We start from the raw sequence: 24,297 nt of genomic DNA on the forward strand, positions 1-24,297 counted from the left end.
TGGATGGTCTCCCACCCAAGTAGTAACCAGGGCCAACTTGGTTTAGCTTTCGAGATCAGGTAAGATCAGATTAGCCTGAGCCGTCCTAACTATTGTACCTGTAAAGATAAAGGAACAAAGCAACTATTAACTACTGCATCAAGTGGCCCTGGAAATAGGAGTAAGATAAATTTATTTTATTTAATTCACTTGTACCCTTCCCCCACCCCACCCTGCAGTGGAGACCCAAAGCAGTTTACAGCATTCCTCTCTCCTCCATTTTATCTTCACAACAACTCTGTAAAGTAGTTAAGCTGAAAGAATGTGACTTGGCCAAAGTCACCCATGATGGAGGATTCAAATCCAGGTCTTTCAGGCTCTAGTCTTATACTCTTAACCATGACATCACACTGGCTCACTATATCCCATACAAATTCTAGAATCATATCCCAAATGGGCTTAATCCACGTACATGTGCCAAAAATAGAAATTCCTTTTCCTATCCTAAAAAAATTATGTTATATTTGAGGGAAGAGATTGGTGTGCTATAAAGGACTACATCTATAAAGAAGAAACAAAGAAACAAACCGGAACATTTCACAGACAGCAACTGCAGTCTAAACCATTTTTGTAGTGCCATAAGGGCTTCAAAATATGGAAACAAAAACTTTCAGAAAGAAAAGTCTCCCCTGCCTTGCCATTATATCCCTTTACTTATCTCCCCTAGGTGTTTCAAAATGGCTTGCCAAAACGTGACACCTCATTTAGGGGTTATAACATCTGAGGACCAGCCTGCTGTAGTGACTGAAGTGTCACTAAGATCTCAGTATACCCAGGTTTGAATCCTTGTGCTGTCATTCTCTGGAAGGGATGCCCATTTCCACTCACACAGAGAGCCTACCACCCTTTTAAACCTCCTTCTCTCAGAAGGATGGTTATCAGTCAGGACGTCCCGTTCTCTACTTATGCCATCTCTTTTATAATATCTATATATATAAAAAGCTAACCATTCGTTTGTTGGTCTTGCCCTAACGCCGAAATAGCTGGACGGATCGCCCCCAAATTTTGACAGGACGTCCCTCCTTGTTGCAGGCAGGTAATCGGACCTTCAAATCGCCAAAAGTCCATACCTGAGCCAGGTAAAACATCTTTTTCCTGGCGCACCAGGCCATGAAGCTGGCTGTGTTTAACTGTCACCCTTAGAATGTTCGTGCAGCATGTCTGTGGCCTGAGGGCTTAGAATGTCCGTGCAGATGGGCAGAGATGAGCAGTGAAAACAGTAAATAGGTAATACTGTTAGGTAATACGAGTGGAAGTGAAACACATACACACTTTGCCGTGTGAGACGTCAGGTGGGGTTCCCCCCCACACATGCAGGTAACTTTCACTCTCTGTGCCACACCCACGACTACCACACAACACACATACTCTCATCCACATCCAGCTCATCCTCACACACCTCACTCTGCCCTCCCTCACATCCAACCACCACTTACCCACTTCCTCACCCATATTTGCCACAGCTCTATTTTACTAAAAGCAAGCTGGAGTTTGCCTTTTTCTTCTAAGAAAATCTGCGGGGTGGGGGCAAACCAACACTACTGCCTCCGCTTCTTTTGCACGTGGCCCTTTAAAACCCAGGGAGCTGGCGATCTGAGCGCCCCGCCACCCTGCCTCTGCTGCCTGACTGGAATAGCCTCCATGCCCCAGTTCTGCCATACCCAAGCCAGGACTGTGCGTGTCAACCAGCCTCATGGACAGCGGGATTCGCACTCTGGACAGTTCCGTTGTGGAATGGAAAGGGTTACCTTATACTAAAAACCAAGACAGCACCATATAATAATGTGAATTGAAAAGGGAAAGAGGGATTCCATTTGACCACTCCAGAAGAAGAAGAAGAAGAAGAAGAAGAAGAAGAAGAAGAAGAAGAAGAAGAAGAAGAAGAAGAAGAAGAAGAAGAAGAGGAGGAGGAAGAGTAGTAGTAGTAGTAGTTTGGATTTATATCCCCCCTTTCTCTCCTGTAGGAGACTCAAAGGGGCTTACAACCTCCTTGCCCTTCACCCCTCACAACAAACACCCTGTGAGGTGGGTGGGGCTGAGAGAGCTCCGAAAATCTGTGACTATCCCAAGGTCACACAGCTGGTCTGTGTGGGAGTACACAGGCTAATCGGAATTCCCCAGATAAGCCTTCACAACTCAAGCTGCAGAGTTGGGAATCAAACCCGGTTCCTCCAGATTCGAGTGCACCTGCTCTTCGCCACTATGCCACTGCTGCTCCCAAAAGGCTATGCTGGGGATCATTGGACCTGCATGGACATCTGTGTGGGTTACAGACTGTGATGAGAAGGACAATTGCCACAGCAACGCGTGGCTGGGCCCCGCTAGTACTTTATAGGTTTTGACCATTTCTCACCTCAGGTCCTTTCTCTCATTCACAGAATGCACAGGCAGGATAATCCGCCCTCACACACAGGGCCCTTTTCATGAATGGTGGCTACATTTGGTAAGTGACTTAGCCACTGATTATTTTAATTGTGCCATGTTAGCATATGAGCTGTCATTTTAAAGTGTTGTAAGTCCTGGTTGTAATTGTGCTGCAGTACTTATAGTTGAAGAGGTAGCTATGGGGGGGGGGGCGGGGGGGGGAAGTAAACCTTGCTGATACATTAGGAAGAGTCACACTATATCCATCCTCTCCATTTTCAGCAAGAAGCTCTACTTGTAAGGACAAGTCTGCCTAACCAAGAATGGGACAACATCCAATAAGAAATGCCCTAATAAATTTATCATGTCGATCTACGAGGAATGGGGCAGGAATGGAAAGATTAGCGATCTGTAAACTGGACTAAATTAATATATATCCATGTACTGTAAATTCTTACTCAGATTTTTCTTGTAACTGAAGACTACCTTTTGAAGGTTTTCATTGTATTTGGTGTTTTATTTTCCTCCACCAGCTGTGGTAAAGCTTAAGTCTGTCTTCCTCTGTTGCTATGCAACAAAATAGCCTAGTTAAAACTATTATTTCATCAGGAAATTCTGAATGTGCCTTTTAGATTTGTTTCCAGTAGGAAAGCTATTACCGCTTCACTATTCTGTGTGTTGTGTTAAGTGCCGTCAAGCCACTTCCAACTCATAGCGACCCTATGAAGCAATGTCCTACTGCTAACAGTCTTGCTCAGGTCTTGCAAACTGAGGGCCCTGGATCATCTTAGGCCTTCACTATTATGGATTGCTAAAATTCTCCCCACAACACTGGTACCAGCTATCCTCAAAATGGGGTGCTGTGTGGTTTCTGGGCTGTATGGCCGTGTTCTAGCAGCATTCTCTCCTGACATTTTGCTTGCATCTGTGGCTGACATCTTCAGAGGCATCTGCAGGCAAATGCAGGCAAAACATCAGGAGAGAATGCTGCTAGAACACGGCCATACAGCCCGGAAACCACACAGCACCCCAGTGATTCTGGCCGTGAAAGCTTTCGACAATATATCCTGAAAATGTGTGTATTTTTTGAAAGGAAACTGGAAGGTTTAAGTCAGCTTCCCTTCTTAGCACAGCTTGTCTTCTCCCTGTTCTAACAACTGTGACTGTCCAGAAACTTTCTATTAGCTTTTCATCAGTCAACAGTCTGGGCATTCCTCAAAATAGATGTGGATACTGTTCAGGAAGGCTTCTGAGAAGTCTCTCTTTGAGACTTTTAGCCTCCTCACATACTGTTACAGTTCCCAGGCTGGTGAATTAATGGTTGATGAAACAATATAATTCTGTAGTATAGAACTGATTTGCTAAGGACTTTGAACTGCATAAGGTGACATGCTTTTTTTCAGCCATCTGACTCCAGCAGGTTGCCAACAGTTTTGCAGCCGTGCAGCAACCGCAATTACAAACTTCTGTTAGGCCACATTCGGCAGATAAGTGAGGTAGACATATTAGAAAAAAACCACCTTTATAAATGATGCCACCTAAGACCTCCAAATGTCTTCCTGCGACGCTGGCATGACCCAAATGAACTTAGTCTTTTTCTATTCCACACAGCAGCAGCTTGTATGAGTTGCACTTGTTCCTTGTACACATGAAATCAGACTGGTATCTGCCCAAGAACAAGGCTAATCAGTCTGTTGATTTAGAGCATATTTATTTTATTGTTTCTGAAACTCAAAATGGATGACAACAGGTAATATAGCATGACTGGCAGCCACTCTCTAGGAAAACTCTGTGGTACTGGATACCAGACTGGGCCCAGTTGCACAGTGGGGAACCTGCAAGGAGTTGTAAAGGGCAGCTCCCTTCCCCTTGTGTCACCCTCATCACTTTATTTCCTCTTGTCTTTTTCCTAATAACCCCAATATCTCCAACTTTTCCTGCTGCATTTTCTCCCTCCTACCCATCAAACTTTTGTGTCCTTTTTATCTTGCTACATTTATTAGTTTACTTTATTTACACCCCCCTTTTGTAGATTCGATTTCGAATACCTTTAATGGCATATAAATAGTTTAACATAAACATTGCAAGATAATAACAGCCTTTACAACTTCTGACGAGTTAAAATAACACCATTTAAAATTTAGCCACCGCTTCCAACAGCTCATACTTGTGGCTGTTTAAAAGATATATAACCTTCTGTTTATCTGTAATGCCTTCACTTCCATGTAGAAAGGGAATTATGTGCTTCTTCCTATCTATCTCATAAAAAGGACAATTCAACAGCATATGAGATACTGTTTCCACAGAACCCATGCCACACGGGACCCCCTTTTGTCCACAAAGGGGATACAGATCATGTTACATCATTCTCCTCATCTCTTTTATCTTCCCAGTAACTCCCTGAGGTGAATCAGATTGGCTGTGAAACTGATTCAGGGCCAGCCAGTGAGCTTCCACAACTGAGTGGTAATTCCAACATAAGTCTCCCAAATCCTAGTTTCTAGACGGCATTATTTAGCAAGTCTACTCAATAGGGTTTACGCCCAGGAAAAGTGTTTTTTAAAGGATTGCACTGTTAGTACCTTCAGTTTCTCAGCACTGGTTGAGAGAGGTGTAACTTAAACATTCAGTATCTCACAGTATTATGCAATATGTTTAGGGTTGCCCTGTTCTAGTTCTCCAGGAATTATCTCCAGACTTCAAAGAGCTGGCAACTTCAGAAGACAAACTATATAGTAAATCCCTCTCCAAATGTCTGCCTCAATAGCCCCCTGCCCCCAAATTGGCAGTGCACTCTCCTTCCTGCTCCATATTGCAATAATCATTTACTTACTAGCAGTGTAGCCCATTCAATAACGAAATAGAATGGGCTCTAGAAAAGTCTTGGTGAGTTGAGAACAGCAACCTTTCTCTGCCTTTGATTTGGGCCAGGAAGGGGGGTTAAGAAGAAAGGATGCTCAGATCGCTGCGTCTTGGATGCTCCCCACAGCCACGTGTGTCTTGTAGTGCTGGAGAGCAGGCTCAGGAAGCAGTCATTCTCTCCCCTCACATCTAGAGGAGGGTCCAGGCCTAGGGACAGTACCTTCTGTTATCCAGCCATGGAGGAAAAGGGGGGGGGGGGAGAAGGATTGTGCACACGTAAGAGGGAAACTGAGTAACCTTCCATTCATTGCTCTGTATCTCTCTTTCCTCTTCTGTTAAAGCCCTGTGTTGGGTATATATATATTACCAGAGTAGAACAGAAGAGACAGATTCTCATTTGCTTTTTATATATGAGTTTACTAACTATAAAGGGAGGGTTACATGGAGATAAAATAAGAAATCCTTTCTTGTTACACATCTACATTACTATACATTTGGTTACATCTTGGTAACGATCTGCTGTCTCGTGCTTATGGTCATAGTGGTGGTGGTGTCGTGTCTGCTCAAACAAAGAAACAAAGTTAACTTGATAACTTCAAATGTATGTCCTCAACATGTAAGCAATGGCTATCTGACTGACCAATAGCTAATCAGTAGACCAGGTCATAAACAGTGACTTCAGCACCTTGTTTACATACTAACAGTTAACCCTTTTTTGACTGAGTTGTGACTGAGTTTCAAAATCCCAACACCCTGCCCCCACAGCTTTTCCGCATTGTGACTGGATAAGCATTCTCTGGATTATGACTGGCTGGAAGTGAGTTTCTGCCACCCTGGCTCGGTTTGCTTATATAAGAGATTTATTTATTGAACTTCTATCTCGCCCCTTCCTGATCTGAGTTAGTTCAGGGCAGCTAACAACTTAAAATATTAAAACAATCCAATTTACATACATTAAAACTACAAATAACAATATCCCTAGAGCCCTAACACATCATATTCACTGTTCGGTGACTAAGGAAGGAAAAGCCTAATAACACATTAACCAAACCAAATCAATATCTCACCAAAACAAAAACATTTAAAAATGCAAAAATAAAATAAAACGAAAAGTAACAATAGGGATAAGGAGGCCAGCAGCAAGTCCAATTAGTCCAAATAAATTATCATTTAGAAGCTGAGTGTGATGAGTGAGTTGTGGGTAGTTCCAAGTGCTGCATACCTGTTGTTTTGGGGGAATCAGATTATCCTTTGAAGACTAGCACTGTGTGTTAAGTGTTTGCTTGCTTCCCCATTCTTATAGTACAATCCTATCCTGTTACTCTGACCTGAATGGGCTTAGATGAAAGAACAGCTAATTTGTATATTTGAAAATAAGAAGATTTTTACAGAAATGCTACAAGATAGTGGTATTTCTTACTCACAAGAAAATTAACCCAGTAAAATATGCCTTTGCAGCTTACCACTACTCAGGGAACTGGACATCATGACATAGCAGTAATACCTCTAAACTTATTCCTAAATCCATATATGCCACTTCCTATTAAGTTCCTTGTAAATAGGGTTGCAAGAAGCTTCCACAACCTCAATTCAGTCCCAGTATGTGCTTGCCTTTCTCCAGTCAATACTTGAAAAAGGCAGGAATCTAACATCCCATTGAAAAACTAGATTAATCCGGTTAATGAGATCACATGTACGTCAAATATTGAACAGGAAGCCATTAAGACTAAGGATAAGGCCTGCCACACTCCTACTCTGCAATTAACTATAAACTGAAAAATACTTGCACTGCATCACTATTTTCATCTTTCAACCTACATGCAATCCACATATATCATTAAACGTGAGCCCCCCTCGAAAGCAGATTTGTCTACCTGATTTTCTGGATTGGTAGCAATGGTTGACAATGCAGAAACAGGTTAGTAAACAGCATATAAATAATATTACAGAATGCTTATAGTTTTAACTCCCTTCCCCCAGACCCACATACGGATATGATATTTAAGTTGCTTTGAAAATGACCATGATGCTCGAAACATGCCACTCACTTTAAGACTCATCCCATGCTTGAACATTTCTTTCAGACTGATCAACAGTTTCCTGTATATATATATAATCTAGTTGATGAATAGAGAGCCAGAATCTAAACTATTTATACATACCTTCATTTGGACAATAAAACATATTGAAAATAAATACACTGTGTCATTGGTTTCACCATCCTCACCTTCTTAGACACCCAGATTTCACAGACATGGATGTTTCTGGACATAGAAGAAGAGAAGAAGAGTTTGGATTTATATCCCCCCTTTCTCTCCTGTAGGAGACTCAAAGGGGCTTACAATCTCCTTGCCCTTCCCCCCTCACAACAAACACCCTGTGAGGTAGGTGGGGCTGAGAGAGCTCCGAGAAGCTGTGACTAGCCCAAGGTCACACAGCTGGCATGTGTGGGAGTGTACAGGCTAATCTGAATTCCCCAGATAAGCCTCCACAGCTCAGTCGGTAGAGCTGGGAATCAAATCCGGTTCCTCCAGATTAGGTACATGAGCTCTTAACCTCATACGCCACTGTGCAACCCCAGTGGTACATTACCCACAACCATGATTACTTGTTATGGAAGAACATTTCTAAGACCCAAGATGCTTACAATACTGCTTACAATACTGGGACAGCACAATAAAAACTAATTTCCACCAGCTAGAGTGAGCAGTTTCTAGGATTCATTCTTGTAAGGGAACAGGAGCTTAGCCTGTTCCTCTCTTTATGGGACAAGTTGTAAATTTTGCGAAGTACAACCAGAGGTAGAAGCAGAGAACAAACAGTTTCAACTGAACACTAAACAAAGCCAAACAAGCGGTATCCAAGAAATAACCTCGATAATAAACAACCATGTGGCAACCATACAAAAAGCAAATGTTGGAGTTGAATTGAATGGCACTATACCCCTTTATAAAGTGTCTTCATTATCCCAGGTCTACACTGAGTAAAGACCACCATAGATAAACCAGCTGCCCAAAAAGTCAGAAAAATAATTTCAGGAAAGATCAAGAATAATCTTAGTTCAATCCAATTTTAAAAGAAACAAAATAAAGGCCTCTTCAGGCAGTAGATGGGTAATGAATGCACAGTTTAACAACTACAGGCAATCAAGCTGTATTGGCATGTCTTTAGCTGGATCTGGATTTTAAGATCCGTATGCATAACAGCAACACTAGATGCTGGGCAGATTTTATTTGCTAGGTTATTGCGAAATGCTACTGCAAGCTCTTAGCTCACTGACAAAGCCTCTGCTTGACATGCAGGAGGTCCCAGGTTCAAACCCCGGCTTCTCCAGTTCAAAGGCCCAGTTAGTAGGTGATATGAAATACCTCTGCCTGAAACCCTGGAGAACAACTGCCAGTAATAGTAGACGGTACTGACCTTGATAAACCAATGGTATGATTTAGTATAAGGCAACTTCATGAGTGTTCAACTTTTGTTTTTTACCCTCAGAAACCCTGCAAATGGCTCCCAATTTATCCCTGGTGATTGTGGTAGTCTTATTGGAATGTAATATGTAAAGTGCAAGAACTCGAATTTATTTTACTGGAGACACAACAGACAAAGGGGAGAAAATACATTAAATGATCACAGATATTTCAGTGGCTCCAGAGAATCAAAGAGCCTAGCTGCTACAAAACCTCTGACATGGTAGGGAAAAAAATTCTAATAGAGGACAATTTGCCAGAAGCCACATTATCTTTAACCAGGGAACTACATCCATTAGCACTTTGCATGGTTGTGACAGGATGGAGTGATCAAAGGTTTAAGGCTTTTTCCAATATAAACACAGCTGAAATCAATTGGGACAGCCACTGAAAAGTCAATCTGGAAGCCAGTTAATAAACAGCTGAAATGAATCTCACTCCAAACATCACACTGCATTTGTGACTGAGACAAATGTTATTAGATGTTCTTAAAATGTTCTTTCTGATACACACTCAACAGTGGTGCCAAAGCGAATGTTCCACTTGGAGATCATCAAAGATAAACATGATGCAGTAGTTTTGCAAAGTGATCACAATTCACCTAGCTAGACTCTCAGATCAAAGACAACAATCTCCACAGCTTTCTAGAACGGCTATGCAACAATTACCTTTCATCTCAGAAATAGAGAGCTGCAACTGAAATACTAGGACAAGCATTTTTGCTCTTATGGAAAATAATACAAACATTTACATAAAAATAATAAATGCCCAAATTAAGAAAAAGGAGATGATAAAAAGGTGATTGCTCTTGTTCTCAATGTACAAATATTTTGAATATTATGACAACCAAAGCTTTTTAACCATTTGTAATTTCTGCTAATGATCTAAAATAGTGTGTATATCTTGTAGCTGTATAATGTGGCTTGGCTTGACAGTCATGACCAGCTCCTCCTCCACAGTCAGGCAACAAAAACAGTTAGTTTAATCAAGTCTCTGTTGGCCTGCCTAACATGGCTATGCTGCATACAACTAGATGGCACCACAGATTGCAAAGGCATGACATACTCTGAACTTGTATTACCTATTCCGTGTCCAATCTGATCCAGTCTTTTCCACCTAATCTCTTGCCACTGTTACAGGTCTAGAATCCAGACCACACAATCTTCCCAAAATCCCGCAGTCTATCTACCATTCTCAATTTAGAACAATGAGTTGTTTTTTTACAACCTGTTTTCCTCTTCCTTCAGATGTTACCTTCAATTTAATCTAAACATATATAAACACACCAATGTAGGCAACACGGTATTCAGTTTATGTTTCTATTTGTTTGAAAGATCTTCCTTTTACCCTTCTAAGGCCCTTTCCGCATGGGCAGTAAAGAGTGCCCCAGGGACGCTAAAAACAGCGTCCCTGGGAAGGGGTTCGTACGGCTGCCACTGCTGCATTGCAGCAGTGCCAGCCTCGCAACCCCCTGGCAGCACAAAGATGCTGCTTCCGAACCTCGCTCCCTGAGCGAGATTTTTCGGAAGCAGCATCTTCCAACCGCTGCCGTGTGAACGGCAGCAGCTAGAAGGCGCCATTTCCCCCCCTTCCCCAAACCCCTTACCCTCCCCTCTGGCCTTCCGGTGCGTTGCACAGGCCAGGGGACATGCCCTCCTGCCCTGTGACTCCAGAGCTGTTGCGCAGGGCAGGGTGTGTGTGTCCCCTGGCCTGTGTGACACGCTGGAAGGCCAGAGGGGACGGTAAGGCGTTCGGGGGGTGGCGCAGCCTCTGCGCAGGCTGCGCCGTCTTCCCCACCCCTACCAGTACTGTCTGTGTGATCAATTCCGGGGGGTGCGTCAGCGTCATTTATGCTGACGCACCCCCGCAGCGTGGCCATGTGGAAACGGCCTTTGTATTTCAAACCAGTTCCTTAAAAACGCTAACTTTTAGACAGTCTCTCCACTAAATACATCTAGCCCACACACTGCTTAACCGAGAAGGAATTCCAGCTATCCCTCAGAAAGCCAATTCCTCTCTTTATCTTTATATTCAAAATCCACCACTCTCATGAGCTACCCTGCTTAGTATGTGAGTAGTGTTATCCTCAGAGAAAAACAACCAAGCAACCCATGTGTTTATTCAATGTCACTGTTTCTATTTTCTCCAGGGACGTAGTACAGATTTTCATTTTAATCTGACGGGGGGGTGGGGGGTTCCCTCAAATGGAGTAGCTTAATTCACTAAGAAACCCAAGTGGCACACACTGTTCACAAGTTCACTCAGGAACCAATTCTAAACCTCCAGAGAAAGGAAACCCACAAACATCAGTTCACTCCAGAACTGTCATCAGAACTCCTTCCCAAAATCTCCTCACATGGCCTTTAGAATTCTGCCTTTTGCAGCCAAAATCTGCTGTCCAGATTTTACTCCTTGTGGGCTGCATTCCACTTGCAGAAAATAAGGCTAAGTGTTGGTAATCAACACAAGAGACAACCACAAGACCAGGATCAGAATGAAGAGGCAGGCAATAACAAACCACCTCTGAATGCTTCTTGCCTTCAGACGTCGACATAAGTCAAGTGTGACTTCATGGCACTTTCCACCTCCAAACACATGGCTATCTCAGTTCAACTCTTTGTCACATGAGATTTTTTTTTTTAAAAAAAATATTAAATCCAAGTTATTTCAACCAACATCTACACGTGCAATGTTCACTAACATGCTCGGAAAACCAGGTCTGGATCCCACTGAATCCCACTGTGCCATCAAGCTTGTTGGGTGACCTCGGAGAAGTCACTCAGCCTAACTTACTTCACAGGATTGTCGTTGAGAGGATTAAAATGGAGCAGGGAAGGATGATGTGATAAGACACTTTGGTTTTGAACTGGGAGAAAGACGGGACATAAATATCTACATAAATAAGATACACCATATTTCTTGCTCTCCTAACCAATTACTTTCATACAAGTTCTGTATCTTGTCACTGCCATCACAGCAATGCTTAGCATAAAGCCAACATCCTGCTGCAACGTCCTGAATAACATTTATCACATCTTGTAGTTTAGATGCTGTTCTGTTTTTCATCGCATGTCTTGGACGTTTTTATGCCACTCATACTGTTTTCACATCCTACATGCCCAGACTGACGATATTTCTCTATGAACAAAATATTCCTGTAACAGGTCAAGCAAAGCATGAGGCAGAATACCAGACTGCTGTATTGTTGTTCAGTTTCCTATCATTATCCTCTCTGCCCATCCAAATAAATTCACTGCCAGACTGCTGGAACAACATAAGACAAAGAAGAGTTACTTAAAATTCTGAACCTACGTTTATCATTGATTCAGGTTTTTTTCCCTTGTGTGTTCTGAACGTCTTAGAGAGACCATAATTTTCATGTGCCAAGTCTTTTACAAATTAATGAGTCTTGCTTTATTTTCTCTTTAGATCTTGCCAAGATACACCCACAAAACCATTCACATCCAAGAACTGCCTTAAGACAAGGCTAAAGAGACAAAATAACCCCTTCTCAAAGCCACAAACTTCCTAGTGTAATCACACTGGTACATACTTTCTATCTGATAGAATCTGCATGGCTTCTGCAAAGTATTTTATAATTGAGAACATCAATAAACAGTGGTATTAAGTGAATGCACCTTAATTAGAGCAAGTATATGATATTAGGTTAGGATTCAGTATGTCCTGGAAATTATAATTACTCAGCCACTTTTGAGTATAGTATAGTATTCAGTATGGTAAATCATCACAAAAGTCCTGTTGAAAACTCAGTCATTCTAATCTAAGGCAACCAGAACTAGCTCCTGCAGCCTCAAAGATTATCCACCAAATGGTTACAGGAAATAACTCCTAAATGGCAAGTGATAGTCGTTTTCTTCTTCCTTCAGATAAGCACCAAATATACACTATATATGAAAAGCTAAAACTGAGATTTTAAAGAAATTGAGGGGTTACCAATATCAGAATATTATGTAACACTACTTTCATTATAGTTGTGTCATCACTTATGAACAGAACTCTTAAACGTAACATGTGGTGACAAAACTTGCTGCACTTGATACTCCCGTACACTGTTGTACATTGGAATACTATGCAGGAACCTTCCATTTCTCCACCAGATCTGTTTCTTCACTTCTTGTATTGTAGTTTTAAAAATTCCCCATTTAATTATGTCTTGAAACCTTAAGAACTAGAGCAAATGCGGTTTCATCATAGAGCTTGGCTGTAGAAAATGAATCACATGGTTTGCTCTGGATAGTAACTAGGAATGTGTGAGTGAACAGAGCAGTCAGCTGGTTTCCAGCATAAAGTGATGGTTATTCAATCCAGGCGTATTGTGTTACTTTTGTTAGAACTGTGATGTCAGTAATCTCAAGTTTCAAGAGAAGCTGGCAGAACCCTGTTGGAAGGCGTTAATTACCTCATATGATCTACTTGGGCGTACCAATGCATTATGATAGGATAATGTTTTATAGAGTATTTAACCACAGAGATGAAGCAAATTAACAAAAACCTTTCCTTATCCAGTCCACTGATGGGAAAATCTGGACATGCACTGACAAGAATCTATGGCCGTTTCCGCACGGCCCGTAAATGGCGCCCTGGGGACGGGATAAACGCCGTCCCCAGGGAGCCATTCGCACAGGCGGCGCTGCTGCTTAGCAGCAGCGCCGACCTGGCGTCGCTCCCCCTCCCCCAGGGCGGCGTCAGGCCGCCCTGAAAAGCAACCCTTTAAAGGGTTGTTTTTCCCCAGACAGCGCGTTCCCGGGCGGCGCAGTGCTTAACAGCACCGCTGGGGAACACGTGCGCTGTTTCTTCGCCGTTGAGCATTACGTCTTGTCCCACGTCGTGGCCTGTTGGCGTCGAAGCGCTTCACGCTGTCCTCCGACCCCTGGAGGTTGGAGGGCAGCGTGGGCGGGGCTTCGACGGCCAGCAGGCCGACAACGGGGACAAGGTGAGTCTAACAGGGAAGGGGGAAGAGGCGGCTCCATGCAGAGCCGCCTGCCGTCTGCCGGCCTCTCCAGAGGCCGTCCGCATGCTTGCATGCGAACGGCCTCCGCCTCCACGCCGGCAGAATTCTTGCCGGCGTGGAGGCGCCTCAACGGCCGTGCGGAAACAGCCTATAGGAATTTACAACATAAAGGAGGGAGGGTGAGCTTTGATGGGCCTTACACTGACAGGATGAAAGTTTGGGTTATCAGCTCTGATGGATCAAGTTCAAGATTCCTAAGTAAACTTGTGAATAATATTCATTTAAGTTGGCAAAGCCTTGAAAATGGGAACTTTACATTTTTATCTGCCAGATGTTTCTTTCAGTTAGGGGGCCTTCATACACTACATGTTTTACTCCCAATATCTTATGGGTGTGCAAATGTACATCTTCTCACTGTGTGCAGTCCTCCATTTGCAGCCATGTAAAACATGAGCCAAGCCTGAGAACAAATATGTACTTTTGGGACTGCTAAATATTGGTGGGAAAAAACATGAAGATTTATTTTAAGAAGCAGTTATCTTTTCTTGCCCTGATGGCTAACATCAAATGTAAAAACAAGAGAAATGTACTTTATAGAAAATTCTAATGAAATTTTTGTATGTGCATCATGGATGTGCATTATGGAGAAATATGCAATTTGTATGCGCATCATGGAGAAATATTATGCAATATTTGTAAATAACATTTATATTCCTATGTCCCATTCCCCAATCCCCATTTTGGAAGTGTCCTTCAAAGAAATATACTCCTTCCCTACTGGGGAATGCATGCTAAAAAAGAATTTTGTTTAAGAAAAGCATGCTATTCTACAGCAATAAGACATGCTTCTCTGAAATGTGACCATTCCAATTAAAATTAACAGCTAGGACTATTCTTAAAAAACACAGGAACTAATACCTTACCAAAGTGGTGTGCGAACTCCATGGCACGGTGCCAGAGGTGGTGCACTCCAGAGCCCCTCTGTGGAGCACGCAGCAAACAGGAGTTCATCATCGTGGGGGGGAAATCGCCCTCCCACACATCTAGGCTGGCCAAATGGGCCACTGGGTCTCGATTTGATTGGCATTAAAACACTAAGACTCTAGTTTTGGAGAGAATCCAGTGTAAGTAACCCTGTTATGTTAATCCCTCACTGATTCTCATGCAAAAGAACTAAAAGCGCAATCCTTTACATGGGAGTAAGCCTTCCGGTTGCTGGCATAAATGGGGCTTTGCTTCTCGAGTAAAACCCTCCCACTGGGTCGTGATTCACCCATTGGAAGAGTTGCACGGTTGCTTCAAAGCAAAGCCACCGACTACCACCAAGCTTACTCCCGAGTAACACATGCCTTGGAGCCAACCGTTTTTTCTAAACTAAAACCTCAGTGTTCAGGTTAAATTGCCATGTTGGCACTTGGCGATAAATAAGTGGGTTTTGGGTTGCAATTTGGGCACTCGGTCTCGAAAAGGTTCGCCATCACTGGACTATCCTATCTCAAAATCCCAGATATAATAAACATATTGGCTGGCTGGCTGGCTGAAGTATAACCTTGGAGTCTGAAGTACAGATGTGATAAAATATTTCTACCTTCAAGAACTTTTTAGCACTCTTTTACTGTTCAGAAATCAAGTGTACAAAAGACTATTTAATCTCATACTCAATTTACACACAACATCCCACTACAGAATTCCAGCACCAAGTATGTCCCCAATTAAAAAATGAGTTGCTCCCAGACCATTGTACATTAAGCTCTTAAATCTCCTTCAAAGATTTCAGAGAAGCATGTCTTATTACTGTAGAATAGCATGCTTTTCTTAAAGCTCAAATCGAGCAAAGGCTCCCCAGGACCAAACTAGTTTTTTTCCCTTTTAATTCCAGAATTAAGGATGAAACATATAAAGCACCTTTACTTTCAGGCAAATAGCATACAAAATACCATTTTCTCACCAATAAAGGTCAGTTAGTTCATGGTTTTGAAGCACCAAACTTGGGTTTAGCGACTGTGTGTGCAATAATTGTATGTCCCAGGTCACTGATAAGTATAAGAACCTACATTTCAGACAGCATGGGAATGTGGCTCAGTGAAAGACAATCTGAATTGCTTATAGAAGGTCCCATGTTCAGTTCCCAGTATATGTAGTTTTAAAAGCTCATATTATCATATAGGAATTCTTATGTTTGTCATATTCAATACAATGACAGCCTCAGATTTTGATTAATGATGAGAATGAACCTGTGTTTTCATAGTGCATTCCTTCTCCCCACACACAAACCACAAAGACTGCCCAGCTTGGAGCTGCTGTTGTTCATTGTTGTGATGGATTAGGTGAAACAACTTCTTGATTGCAAAGAAGGATTCTAAATCAAGAGTCTGCAGGCAAAAGAACAAACCAGTTTCCCATTTCATCCAAATCAGACACTGCGGCAGAGCACAATTTGTTCCAAACTAGGCAGCCATCACCAGGGCACCATGATGGGAGGTAAACCATAAACCTGACAACTTCCAGGTTCATCTTCATAATGAGCAAACCTTGTGTAAGGTGTTCAAATGCAGCAGCACACGCTTTTAAAACTGTAACGTGTGAAAAAACTGTCTATAACTACAACCAATCCTTACAAATCCAGATGTAGGAATAAGAGCTTTGCTGCCAAATTGGCATCCAAATAGATGGAATGAAGGTCTGCTTGCTAGCAGCAAACTGGTGGGATTTGAGAAGGGTGGGATATCAAACCAAATTTAAAAAATAAAATAAACACAGGATTGCTCATATCTGGATTTATTAATCTGAGACATCCTCCAGCCTGTCTTTTCAACCAGTAACATGCATGACCCTGAACCTAACTGATTCTAATATGGAGAACTGGGTTTGATTCCTCACTCCTCCACATGAAGCCTGCGGGGTGACCTTGGCCAGTACTGATTCTCTTAGAACTCTTTCAGTCCATGAAGAAGCAGACAATGATAAACAATCTGTGAAGGTTTCTTGCCTTGAAAACCCTACGGGGTCACCATAATTCAGCCGTGACTTGATGGCACTTTACACAATAACACATCTACCTTCTCACCACTCATTTAACTATTCCAAACTTGTTTATACAAAAATATAAGAAATCTCCATTGAGCCATCCACACTGCAGGTCCTCTCCCCTCAACCACTGTATTGTTCAAGCTGTTAGTTAAGCATTGTTGGTGAAATATCACTTCCTTTTCTCACGAAAATACAAACAGCTTATTGACGGCACAACTGCTGTATCGACAGAACTACTTACACCATCCCACACAACAAAAGTAAGGAGGAAGGGTATTGCAGCAATGTATTTTGTTCAGTGGAAAAAGAGACTAATTATGCAAAACAAGTAAACCAGTGCACGGAGGAGAAAGATGGATTATTGAAATTCTCCTGCACAGCTAGCTAGAAAGCTTTAGAAGAAGCCTGGACTGAGATCACTTTTAACTAAGCTTTTAACTAAGAGGTTTTTAAAGCTGTTTTTATGATCTGCTTCTAGCCTGAGAGTTGTTTTATGAATATCTTTTGAGGTTAGTGGCTGTTGTTTTGTGCTGTCTTTATGTCACTGGTTTGTTTTTATTGTTTGTTTGATGAAGAACACTGTTGTTTTTATAATTTCATTGCATTGTTTATACTTTGTGAGCTGTCTCAACCAGGTTTCAGAGAACTAAAACTCCAAACAGCTTGCATTATTGTTGTCCTCTTTTCTACTTTATCCTCACAACAACTCCGTGAGGTAAGTTTGGCCAGAAGTATATGACTTGCCCATCGATACCCAGCAAGTTTCCACAGCAGAGTGGGGATTCAAACTTGGGGATTCTCCCAGAACCTAGTATGACACTCTAAGTAGTACACCACACTAGATTTCTACACGGCCTGTAAGACCTACACTAGATATTTGCAAAATCATTTTAAGCCCCTTGCATGCAAGAGGAACCTAGAAGTCAGATTAGGAGGGAAAGCCCACCAATATAGCTCTGTGCTACATACAGGAAAGGGTTTAAGTTCACTAGAGAAATACACAATGAAATGTGGTGGAGTTAAATATCCCACATCCCATGGTCTTATCCTCTACATGTCACTGCAAGATGCATCTACTGTGATAGTCATAGCCAGCTTTGGAGTGTTCAGGGTGCTTCAAATACATTACTTCAGCAGCCATCACAACTCAGTAAGGTAAAGTCAGTTTTATTTTCCCTATATGGAGAATAGTAGACCGAGTAAGGCCAAGACAAACTGCGAACATTACAATCTACACTCTCAGCCACTATACTATACAAAGTAACAGTGAAAAGCCAGCAAGAAAGCAATGTTTAGTTTCCTGCCTTTCAGGCTCACACAACTTTACCCAGCTTTGATTTTGTCATCATGGGTCATGTCTGAAATCAACATTACGTTTGAGAAGTGAAAACTGAGTTATTAATATTTTGGACTTTATGAGAAAGGAGTGAATAATTTTGGACTATATAACTTTTCTATTTTGAAAAATTGAGGTGTGAATTATTAATACTTTGGACTACTTAAAAGTTGGATTCTATAATTATTGGACTGTTCATAATTGAGTTATATAATATTGTGAACTTGATATAATTGGTACAAAATACAATATTCTGTGTTTGCCAGAGCCTGTGTGTGGTGCGTGTTCCAGTTTTCACTGAAATCAACATTACAACACAGGCCCTCACTTTTCCCTTCTGGCCTCATTCACATATATGTATGTACACCTTTAAAATAATATATTGCATTTACATGTACAGCTTTGTGTGTTGTTCATTGGTTGGCTCCCTGGTGCTAAATTTTCTGGTTTTGGCTGTATATATTTGTCCTATATTGTTTCATTCACAGAATGACACTAAGGTTCAAGCTGGAGTTTAAAACAGAAGACTTGGGGTGGGGTTAGGGTATTGTCCTAACTCTTCTCTGTTCAGTGTGTTCTGCTAAAAACTGTCCTGTTTCCAACAAGAGTGCAAATAGCTTATCCATTTTAAGGACCATATTCCCTAGCATGGAAGGGAAGTTGACATGATATTGTCCCATCTAATCAGATCTCAGAAGCTCGGTAGGGTCGGTACTTGAAAGCGAGACCAACAAGAAAGATTCTGCAAAAATGGCAAACTATCTCCACTTCTCACTTGCACTGGAAAAAACTCATTGTTGGGGTCAGTTGCAACTTGACCACACTTTACACACACATTCCCTAGCATATATTAAGCAGCCAAAATGTTTTCGACAAACTGTAAATCCACACAGATAAATACAGCAGGTCTTCAGTAACCTCTTTTTCAGTATTAATATACATTTCTACCAGCCTTCACAAGATACAGCTATCTATAAACCACTTTATTCTGGATGTTATCTGACCTTTGTTCCACCTAGAATACCACCGAAGCCACTCTTTATGGTCCCGTATATATTTACCCTAGTCACTCAGGCCTAGTCCAGACATGCAGCAGAAAGAGGTTATAATAACATAACTGAGACGTGAGGTGACTGAATGAATTGCAGGGGAGAGATTAGATTTTTCAAAATTCACCCACAATAATTAATCCTTTTGAGGAACAATTTTTCCTTTGAGGGGAAAACTTGCACAGCATGTGAAGAGTTAAGCTCCCTGGTATGCATTTAAGGAGGTGGCAGGGACTTTTTACATGGAAAACAATAAAACTGTGATATCACATTCAGCTTCATGTGAAGAACAGACCTTAGAAGGGACATACTGACAACCTTAGATCTAGGGCTGCCACCTTTTCATATTACCAAGGCATACATTCAACCAGTGCAGTTTTTCTCAGCATGAAAATGAACAGACACAGAAAGCAGCTCATCTTAGATGTTCATGCCCATGCAGCCAAACATGCAACCATAGCTTCAATCCCAAGCACTATCCTACAGGCATTGCTAAGCTTTCAATATCAAACCAGCAGAGTGATCAGCTGCAACATATCACCAGACTCCTACACAGTGCTCAAATTATCACAGGAAAGGCGGGGGAGACTTAACAAACCCACTCCCTGGTGCTCCTCAATTTTAGATTCTCCCTTTGGGGCTTTTGCCTTGACAGGGATGGTCCAGGCTAGCAGGATCTCATCAGATCTCACAGCCTAAGCAGCATCAGTCCTGCCTAGTACTTGGATGGGAGGGAAACCACCAAGCTATAGCAGGGTTGCTATGAAGAAGGTGGCAATGGCAAACCACCTCTGAAAATCTCTTGCGTTATAAGTCAGCTGTGACTTGACAGTGCTCTAACATTCATTCTTTGGTGCTTATAAACCACTATTCCACCCCACTTTTCTCCTAAAAATCTATATAGATTATTCTTACATAATACATTCCATTATGGCAAAAAGGACAGAGGCATTCTGCAAAAAAAACCCCCAAACTTTATTTTTTACAGCAGGAAGCAAAGTTCTCCTTTTAAACAAATCTGTATTATCAGCACTGGCATGTAATCTTATAAACCGGTTCTATGGTCTTGGCAGCAGGATCTCAACTACATTTTAAAGGGTTGGTATAGATTTTGCAAATCAGATTGATTTGATAAAAGTCTTGAAAAGGAGGGTAGTTCAACTGGAGACGTTAAATCTGGGGCTGTAGAAGCTTCCAGACTATTTCTGTAGTCTGTGGCAATCAGCATCAGGAAGGAGAAAACCCTTTTTGCAGTCAGCTGATGTCAGTGGCTATGTATTCACTAACACAGATCATGCCACATAATTCCCCTTTTGGCTCTTTACCATCAAATTGAAACTGATGCAACTCTTAGAGGATAGGAAGAGACTCTGGCAGGAAGGAGTATCTGCCCAAAACAAGTGCTTGGGGATGGGCAGGAGAGAAGGAGCAAATCCAAGAGACAAACAACTTGAGATTATAACATAGGTGGATCAGGATACGGTATACAAAGCAATGTAGAGCTGAAGACTAAATAGCCCTCCTTCACCAGGTACGTAGTTGCCAAGAGATATGGTGGAGAAATACAGGCAAGAGGAGACATGGGGGGGTTCTTTAATAAGGGAGTTCCTTTGCAGCTTTCTAAACTAGCAGATAAGGAGACTTACCACAAAAGTGAAGGCGCTGGGGAGGACTGAAACCTCAGCATTCCAAGCACTGTTTCTGCACCTTTAATAGTGGCATCAAAGTACAAATGTCAACAGGTGTTGCTTCAATCATCCTGTCAGCAGACTGATACACTGACAAGATAGTCAGCCCCAAAATTATCTCTTTTATAGAGTGATTAAAAGATACAGCAGTCCTGCTTGCTTAGTCTTCTCACCACTAGTAGACTAACAAGGCCAAGCAATAATCAGCAAAATGACAAGGAGAACAAAACTCTCTGTGTAATGACATGGGGTTCCTAGCTAAAAGTTCTCACCTACCTACAACTGATTCAGGGAGACTGACTTCTTTAACTTAAAGGCCACCTTTGCTTAAAGATAGGAAATCACCTGAATTAGCTACTCAACAGCAGTTCACAGAATAAATTAGCAGCTCAGTCTAGGTATGCCAAATACAATTCACTAAAGGATTCACACTGCCAGCTCCTCCTCCTTTTTTCTACTCCTGTAAGTTTGTTATAGGACTTAAGAGCATCAGTTGCACTGTCAAATGCTCATGAAGTTCCTTAAATGATCACCTAAAATTTATATAGGCCTAACAGCATACCGGTTACATAAAAGAATGAATGGATGTAAAGTGTTCTGTCATCACTGCCTGTAGACTGCTATATTTAAAAGAAATAATTTCAAGGACAAGCACAGTGAACAACGAAAAGATCGAATTCATTTTTTTAAAAGACTGTATTCCTCAGACTCTAAAGAAAAAACTATGTATATGAACAAGCAGCATCCCTTGATGGCTGTTATAGTCATGATATGTTTTTTTGTTCCATAAACAGGTATATTTTGTATTGCCATCCTTTTTAGCTTTCCCTTATTATCTCGATTTACTTGGGTATCTGTGTTGTGTGTGTGCATGCACTAGGCAACCACTTGGGAGTTTCAAATCCCCTGACAATCCTAATTATTAGAACACTGGGGGAGAACCCCAGAAGTCATTGTGGCACAGTATACATGCTTTGAACACTGCATTCACTAATCACCTGAATGTACTGTGTGTTCCCTCTCCCACCTTTTTCCTCAAATGTAATCATTTGTAAAAAATATTGCTCTGGCACAATGTTTATCATCCAAAAGTTATGGTCCTATTGAGTACACTCAGTTAATAGAGGCTTTAGTTATGAGTTAATGAACACGGAATAAATTAGCCACTTCACCTAGGAATGCCAAATATAGACATCATAATCCAGAGCCTTCTTTTCTAGAATACATTCTCCATGTCTCAGACAAAAGGAGATAAGTGTCAAGCAATGCTGAAGAATAGGATGTGGGAAGAATAGATTTGGATTGTGAAATACCTCAGTCTCAGGAAACTCTCATTTGGTACCCAACAAACAGAGAAGGGAAGGGCACACTGTACCAATTCTGGGAGTACTCAGACAGATATTATTGCTAGCTTAATCAAAACAAAGATACATAGTTTGATGGGCAGCTCTCATTCTTGGACAAGGAGATGAAAAAGCAGTGATGAATCTTTCTCTGTCATCCAAATTAGCAAAATGTGGAGGCAGAACCACAAATGGCTCCCAGCAACTCCCCCCCCCCCCATTTGCTAAACAGAATCAATTGCCCACCATTGACTCCTGGAGAGATGCTTTTAGCAGACACACATGGAAGTTTATTTGGTGTTCAGCAGACTATTGGCATAACACATTGCACATTCTGGCACAAAATCCATGTTTTGGGCAGAAAGGATTTTCCATTACTGGAGAGAAATGATAGATTTGAGACAGATTTTTGAGACAGCTATGAGTTTGTATATTTAAGCCAAATGCTTCAAACACTGAAAGCATCCAACAGCAAATGTTGGGAATGCTTCCTCACATTTTATCTGTAGCTGTAAAACATGGATGAGATTCAAGAGCCCATAAGCATACACTAAATACAGGCAGCGGGGAACCCCATCCATTAAGGACTTTGGGAGACAGGCAAATTCATTGATATTTCAAACTATAATGCCTTCACATTAGATCTAAATAGATCCAAATCAGACAAACAGTAGCCTTACAGCCAAATTCCAGAACATGTTTCCAAAACAGGTTCTGGGATTTATACCCCCACCATCCAGCTACTGCCCCATAGCCTTGCCTTTTGACATTGCCATTTTTAAACCATTAGAACTGCAAAATACCATGCATGTCATTAAAATGGCTACTGAGTCAAAAACAAACATGGCAGCACCCTTTAAGAGAAACTCTAAATCGAGTGGCCGTCCCCAGAAGATCAACCCACCAAGACCCAGAAGGGTAAATTGTTTCTTTACTCAAAACTCCCAAACCTGACCCCAGTCCCAGCATGCTGCTCTAGAACTTCATGCTGTGTAGGGAAAGTGAAGTAGTGTAGCGACTGTGTTCACATGTCCCAAGACTGCTGTAAACCCTTACTGCATCACACAGGGGTTTATTTATTTTTTTGTCCTGTGTGTTCCAGTATGATGGAATAAAGACCCACCTTCACTGCAAGGAGGGCACAGGCTTGGCTTTAGACAGGGCTTCCTTTCTCACAAAAGAAGCCAGAAGGCGGGCAGCTCCCCGCACTCCCAGGCTATTTTTAGCACGCGGAGGAAAAACAAGCGCTGCCCCTTGCGGGGAAGCATCTCCTTGGGTGCCCTCTTGCAGGATAAGGGGCTTGGGCAAAGCGGCCCTTCCCGGTGGCCCTGGCTTGTCCATCTTGGGCGGGCATCAGCGACTAAGGCATGTAGTCGTCTGCTGGGGGAGCAGACAGAGCCCCCAGGTACTCACACTACGACGCGGAAAGGAGACCCCAGCCTGGATTCCAGCAGAGCGCTCCCCATCGGAAACACCAGCAGGAATAGCAGCACCCGCTCGCCCACCCCCAGCTACGCAGTTTCATCTCCGGCTACCAGACGACCTACCCACCCACCCCTCTTAAGCACGTGTTGCATCCTCGCCCTCCCCGCTCCTGCCTTCTTGCAGCCAGGCTCCACCGGAGGGGCAAGCGGGGCTCGGTCATCGACTCACCTTCCGGGCGAGCGAGTCAACGCATCTTCCTCCCTCTCACTGCGGCCACCGCCTCTGCTGCTTGGCCAGCCCCAGCGCCGGCAATCCTCCGCGGCTGCACTGTGGAGGCGACGCGGGGGGTGCGCTGGGCAGGCGGCTGTCAGTCACCCCCCACCACTTCCAGCTGCAGCTGCTGAGCCCAAATTCACAGCGCTCCGGCTGCATGAAGTCACCCCGCTCCTCCTCCCTTCCCTCGCGCCCCGGATCACTGCATTCGGCTCCTACGCACCGAGGGAGAGGAAAGGGGGAAACTGGTCTGGCCTGCCCGGGGAAAGGATGGCTCGGGTGAGGCTCTTCCCATGGATTGTGGCAAGCTTGACGCTTCTGCAGAGTATTTGGGCGTCGAAGAGGTTTTTCCCGGGAGCAAGTTCCGTTTTCGCGCCGAAGGAGACCTCTCCCCTCCTCCTGCTCCAACCCTGGATTTTGGTGCTAAATGGGCTGTTCCATTCCCCACT

The 24,297-nt window shown here is 42.6% G+C and overlaps 1 protein-coding gene across 1 annotated transcript in view; it reads right to left on the bottom strand.

Moving 5' to 3' along the window:
* PKIA (cAMP-dependent protein kinase inhibitor alpha) overlaps window positions 1-23,937 on the bottom strand; it is a 39,845-nt gene extending 15,908 nt beyond the window's left edge. Inside the window, exon 1 of the mRNA XM_048507997.1 lies at window positions 23,804-23,937. The gene's annotated coding sequence lies outside the window, so the exon portion shown is untranslated. The remainder of the gene's footprint in view (window positions 1-23,803) is intronic.
* Window positions 23,938-24,297: the final 360 nt, after the last annotated feature.

This window comes from Sphaerodactylus townsendi, linkage group LG09 (genome assembly GCF_021028975.2).
Source record: "Sphaerodactylus townsendi isolate TG3544 linkage group LG09, MPM_Stown_v2.3, whole genome shotgun sequence".
NCBI classification, from domain to species: Eukaryota; Metazoa; Chordata; class Lepidosauria; order Squamata; family Sphaerodactylidae; genus Sphaerodactylus; species Sphaerodactylus townsendi.